This window comes from Schistocerca cancellata, chromosome 3 (assembly GCF_023864275.1).
Source record: "Schistocerca cancellata isolate TAMUIC-IGC-003103 chromosome 3, iqSchCanc2.1, whole genome shotgun sequence".
Taxonomy (NCBI): Eukaryota; Metazoa; Arthropoda; class Insecta; order Orthoptera; family Acrididae; genus Schistocerca; species Schistocerca cancellata.
Window position 1 is genome coordinate 96,667,758 of NC_064628.1, and position 6,000 is coordinate 96,673,757.

Consider the following 6,000-nt stretch of genomic DNA (forward strand, 5'->3'; position numbering starts at 1 on the left):
CCATTGAGAATGACATGCTGCGTTCTCATGTAAGGTATGTTAACTGGTGGTAACACCCACTTTTCGCCAATTAAGCTAGAAATGGAACTTTGACATAATGCAATTTTACAGTTAAAAATTAAACCCACTGACGATAGCACAAAAGTGCTGAAACATGTATGGGTGAAACAAAAAGATGTGTCTTACAGAAGGCGGAACTTCTCATCCTATTTTCGTAGCAAGCACGGACACAACACGAACTACACCACAAGATGTATGTGTTTCATTTTCTTACACAAGTGAATGGCCCAAGTCCCCCTGGTCTCCAACCACAAGGACGGACATACGAAAAGTATGGGAACCGAAAACATTTGATCGCAAGGTCATAGGTCAACCGATTCCTCCACAGGAAAACACGTCTCATATATTCTATACGACACTGGTGACGGCATGTGCGTCACATGGCAGGAATATGTTGTCGACCCACCTAACTTGTACACTTGGTGAATGGGTAAAAAGATTCTTCTACCTTGTCCGACTTAGGTTTTCTTGTGGATGTGATAAACACTCCCAAAAAAGTCATGAAAACGTAAGAGTTTGTCACATAAACTGCAAAAAATGAATGCAACAGTTTCACAGTCGCACAGTTTTCCCTGTGCTCTGTCAAAACATATGTTTTTAACGTTTTCAAATTTTTCCGTGTGTAGATCGTCAAATCCTGCATATGTCCAAGCAAATCTGAACATGTCCTGGAATTTTGGAGAGGTAAGTTGATTATGTGTGAGTGGCTGGACTTTGATAATTGTCTGCAAATGAAAAATTAAACTTTTTACTCGAGGGCAGACTTGAACCATGGACCTCTCGTACCGCAGCTGCTCACACTAACCAAAGGACCACGGCGCTCTTGACCTCACACGATCCTTGATGTTGCTTATCTTGCGCGTGGACTCCTCAGTTTCTATATTTTGCTTATTTTTTATAGTTCCACACCACTTGTTCCTGTTCTCTCGATTGATCTGTGTTCAGTTTTTCAAGGCCTATCCACTGTGCCAACTTATAACTAAATCTGAGGGGGGTGCGATGGGGAGGTTTCCTTGTAAGAAAAGGTTTTGAAAGTAAATTGACGGTTCACCCCCTGTAATACAGGGTGTTACACATCGTGCATGAACCACATGTTGTGTCGTACTTGTAAAGGCACATGTTCTAGCAGCACAGGTAGAGTATCCCGTATGAAATCATGGCGGCGACTCGAGAAAGTACAGTACATACTGACGAAACTAAAATGAGCTCTAACATGGAAATTAAGCGTTTCCGGACACATGTCCACATAACATGTTTTCTTTATTTGTGTGTGAGGAATGTTTCCTGAAAGTTTGGTCGTACCTTTTTGTAACACCCTTTATAGAGGGTGCTTTCTGATTATAATTTTAAATCTGTTTAGAAAAAAAGCTTTTAGGAATAAAATTTCCATTTATTGAAACTAATTTGTTTTCATCAGTTGCCCACTGGCAACTACTTCCACGCTTACATAGTGTGATTGAATGTGTTAATGTTCTTGTTGAATCGCTAGTAAATGAAGTAAATTCTTAAGAAAAGGTTGTGAAAGTAAATTCGCGGTTCAGCGCCTGTAATATAGACAGACCGGCGGTACTCACTCTTTCCGGCGGCGAGCCCTGCGATGCGCTTCCAGCCGCGACGCTTCCAGAAGCCGCCCTGCTGCTGCTGCTGCTGCTGCGGGGGCGGGCGGGGGAAGGAGGCGGAGGAGCGCGACGAGGAGGCGCCGCTGTAGTAGGAGCCGAGCCCCGAGTCGGCCTCGTGCGCCTGCGAGTGCGAGTGCGTGGGCGAGGCGGGCGTCAGCAGGTCGTCGGTGGGCCCGACGGCCAGCAGCTCGTCCAGCAGGTCGGCCGGCGGCGCCACCGACGGCGGCATCAGCATCGCCTCCACGGACAGGTTCAGCTCGCCCAGCACCCGCTTGTGGCCGTGCTCCACGCGCCGCACCTGCCAAGCGACACACACAGCAGTCAGCCAGTCAGACAGCCACCTAGAGCGCGGGGCAGCGGCCGCACCGTAGGACAGCCGACTTGGCCAGGTCAGGGTCACCAGCAGAGCACGGCATCCGCGTGGCGAACTGAGCGAGAGCCAGTCGTTGGTTCGGGGTACAAGGTCCAAAGATCGTGCTCATCTAATACGACAGCGTACGCCACGTTTTGTTTTGTCAGCAGTCTTCTGACTAGTTTGATGCCTCCTGTGCCAACCTCTTCATCTAAGAGTAACACTTATTTGCTGGATGTACTCCAATCCCTGTCTTCCTCTACAACTTCCGCCCTCTACAGCTCCCTCTAGAACCGTGGAAGTCATTCCCTCATGTCTTAACATACGTCCTATCATATTGTCCCTTCTGCTTGTCAGTGCCGACCGCGGTGGTCGAGCGGTTCTAGGCGCTTCCGTCCGGAACCGCGCGACTGCTACGGTCGCAGGTTCGAATCCTGCCTCGGCATGGATGTGTGTGATGTCCTTAGGTTAGTTAGGTTTAAGTAGTTCTAAGTTCTACGGGACTCATGACCTCGGCAGTTAAGTCCCATAGTGCTGAGAGCCATTTGTTTTTTGCTTCTCAGTGTTCGATTCTCTTCTGTTCCGATTTTTCCGCAGTCCATGTTTCACTACAGTACAATGCGGCGCTCCAAATGTACGTTCTCAGAAATGTCTAACTCAAATTAAGGCCTATGTTAGCCCGCCCGGTTAGCCGATCGGTCTACGCGCCGCTTTCCGGAGCGGGCAGCAGCGCCTGGTCGCCGACACGAATCCGCCCGGTGAGCAGACCAATCTGTGGGTGGTTTTTAGGCGGTTTTCCATCTGCCTCGGCGAATACGGGCTGGTTCTCCTTATTCCGCGTCAGCTACACTGTGTTGGCGATTGCTGCGAAAACAAGTTAGATTAGATTAGAGTTGTACTTGTCCCATAGATCATGAATACGACACTTCGTAATGATGTGGAACGTGTCAGGTGTTTTCCACGTACGCGCACACCAGCATTACTCTACCATGCAAACATAGGGCTTACACTCGTGTGGTGTGAGACGTTGCCTGGGGGCGTCCACCGGGGGCCGAAACGCACAATAACCCTGGGTTCAGTGTGGGGCGGCAGAGGGGTGAAGTGGAATGCGGTAGTCGTCGTGGGGTTGTGCACCACTGCGGCTGCGGCGGGGACGGAGCCTCTCCGTCGTTTGTTAACTGGGGTTCTATGTTTGACACTATAAGACTTGTCTTGCCCAAGAATGCCATTTTGCTAGTGCTGGTCTGCTTTTGATGTCCTCCTTGCTCCGTCCGTCAATCGTTATTTTGCTGCCTAGGTAGCAGAAGTTCTTAACTTCATCTACTATGTGACAATCAATCTTGATGATAAGTTTCTCCCTGTTCTTATTTCTGCTACTTCTCATTACTTTCGTCTTTCTTCGATTTACCTAATAGGTTCTAAAACGCCGATCGTAAAAACGGGATTTTCCAGTGCTCATACCTTCTGTTCTATTGGCGATAAAAAGGTATGGTCAAGTGTTCTGGATAGCCCTTGGTCTAGGGACTATTTGTGTGTTCCACAGGAGCATCGCTTCGGAATCACTATTGTACAGTACAGGGTCGAAGTATGAATATTACACACTTCATGCTGCTTCGGCAAAAGCAGCAAATCGGATGCTTCGTTTTGCATTTGTTGTAGAGATGGGCGATCCGCTCTTGAACTAATTCATAGAGTTCAATCTTTCAAAGGAGTGAACAATCAGTGATTCAGAAAAAAAGAACGGTAGCTCCAAACGTTTCCCACGGCAGAGAGAGAGAGAGAGAGAGAGAGAGAGAGAGAGAGAGACGGAGCATACCAGCAGCGCCTCTGCTGGTCACAGCACAGTGCACGCCACACAACACAGCCAGCGCCGGCCTCTGCCCTGCTTCTACCTTGGCTGCCTGCATTGTGCAGTGCCCCATTGGATTTTGTGTTTGACATATGCCGTGGCGTCTCTGTGCGTCGTCTGCCGCGCAGTAGCGTAACTTCGCATCGCACTCTGTCGGCGATCGTTTCAGTCGCACGTCCTGCCCTCTGGGCAGTTGATGCGAGCAACAGGACAGAGAGCCACCTAGCGGATAACATAGCAACTACTTGCAAAAACCCGCTCGCAAGGGCACGAACTATTTGTCTCGGAGCGGGTGAGTTCACCGCTACCCCCTCCCTCGGAACTCGCCCGCTCAACGCTCGCCCCACCGTCTCGACTCTAGCCAGAGCGTCGAGCAAAGCGACTCAGGTGTCACTGTGGTCTCTGCGGTCTCAGCTCACGCAGTAATACAGCTCGCGGCTCGACCTGCTCGACTCAGCGCCTCTGCATCGGAGTTCGTCCCCACTGGATATTGTTCTTCGTAGTAATGCCGCTATGTATATTACATTATTATGTTATGTATACATCAATTGTTTTTATTTTATTTTTATTTGTTTAAACTGATTAGATTAGGTTCCTGATGACTCCTCTTACTATAGGATTTTTATTATAGACACTCGAATTTACGCTTTAATTACGAGCGAACCGATAAACGTATCGCAAAATGTGATACACCAATATTTTCCTTGTTTTATTCTGCGTAAGGCTATATGCAGCACTTTCGTTTTACAGTCAAATTTATACTTTTTTTTCTTATTCTGGTACGGATTTTGCGATTTTAGGCGTCTTCGAAAGGAAACGTTCACTTTAAAAATATATGACTTGCGATGTATTTGTATGAGGTTAATGAAATTTTAATACGTTATAGCCAAATATATTGTTAATGTAAATCTCAAGTTACAACATTTTCCGATCACCCAAAAAACCACGATAGTGCAAAATAAATCAATAATCAAAAACTTTGTCATATAGTGGAAATTTCAATAAACAATACAAAATTCTTACTCATTATCTGTGTTACTTCAAAATAGGATCAAATAAGATCAAAATACAGGTATAGTACTGGAATAAACCAAGTTTAAAGGGCAATGTGCCTTCCATTTATTTTATATTGTAAATGAGTGGTGAGTCATGAAAAAGAGCTAATTCATTTCAGGGAGTGAACAGTTCTGATCCAATCTCTGAAAAGAACAGTTTTGCCCATCTCTAATTTGTTGTGCTCTATGGTGACCTTGATGGGACTTAACGGTGGTACCATTAATCAGTGTCACTTTGGATAATGTGAATGAAGTCATCTTCCAAAACCTTCACGTACCGTTTGGTAGTCACCGTCCCATCAGGTAGTATCACACCGATTATTCCGTGACTGGACGTTGCACGGCACACAGTCACCCACTGAGGGTGACCTCTCGATCGCGAAATGCGGATTCTCAGTCCCCTACATGCGCCAGTTTTGCTTATTGACGAACTCATTCAAATGAATGTGGGCTTCGTCGCTAAATCAAACCATACAGCGAATACTAACTCCCATCATGCCCCGCGGCTAACCGTGCTACTTGGACGTCCCGGCGCAAACAGTTCAGAAGTTACGACGATTTCATTTCATATAATTCAATAATTCTCACGCTGCAGCTCACAGTGTCACAACAGTGACAGAGAAAGAGTGAAGGAGAACAGTGCCAGGAGGGTGGTTGGAGAGGTGGGAGGGAAATAAAGCGGAGAAAATGAAAGTTGGTCAGAACCAGTAATGATGATAGACAGAATATATGACAATGACAGCTACAAAGAGAAATACAGAGACAGAGCCAGAGACAGTGAGAAGAGAGAGCAGCAGTAGGAATGAATGAATGAAATATTAGCAGTAAGACACACAGCAACAGGGAGAGAACGACAACGAGAGGAGACTGTAGTAGTACGATAGAACGAAGGAGACTGTGGCTGTGAAACAGGAGACAATGGGAGTGAGACACAAAGAAATACCGACAGCTGACAGTGGGCTGGGCTGAATGGGTCAGTGCGAAAGGGCAACTCAAACACCCGCCTTACAGTCCTGACTTGGTTCCATGTGACTATCATCTCTTTGGGAAACTGAAAGACTCTCT

General features: G+C 46.8%; 1 protein-coding gene across 1 annotated transcript in view; it reads right to left on the reverse strand.

Annotated features, from left to right (window-relative positions):
- The window catches only part of LOC126177093 (rho guanine nucleotide exchange factor 10), a 543,115-nt gene extending 541,291 nt beyond the window's left edge, over nt 1–1,824 (reverse strand). Inside the window, exon 1 of the mRNA XM_049924346.1 lies at nt 1,635–1,824. The gene's annotated coding sequence lies outside the window, so the exon portion shown is untranslated. The remainder of the gene's footprint in view (nt 1–1,634) is intronic.
- Nucleotides 1,825–6,000: the final 4,176 nt, after the last annotated feature.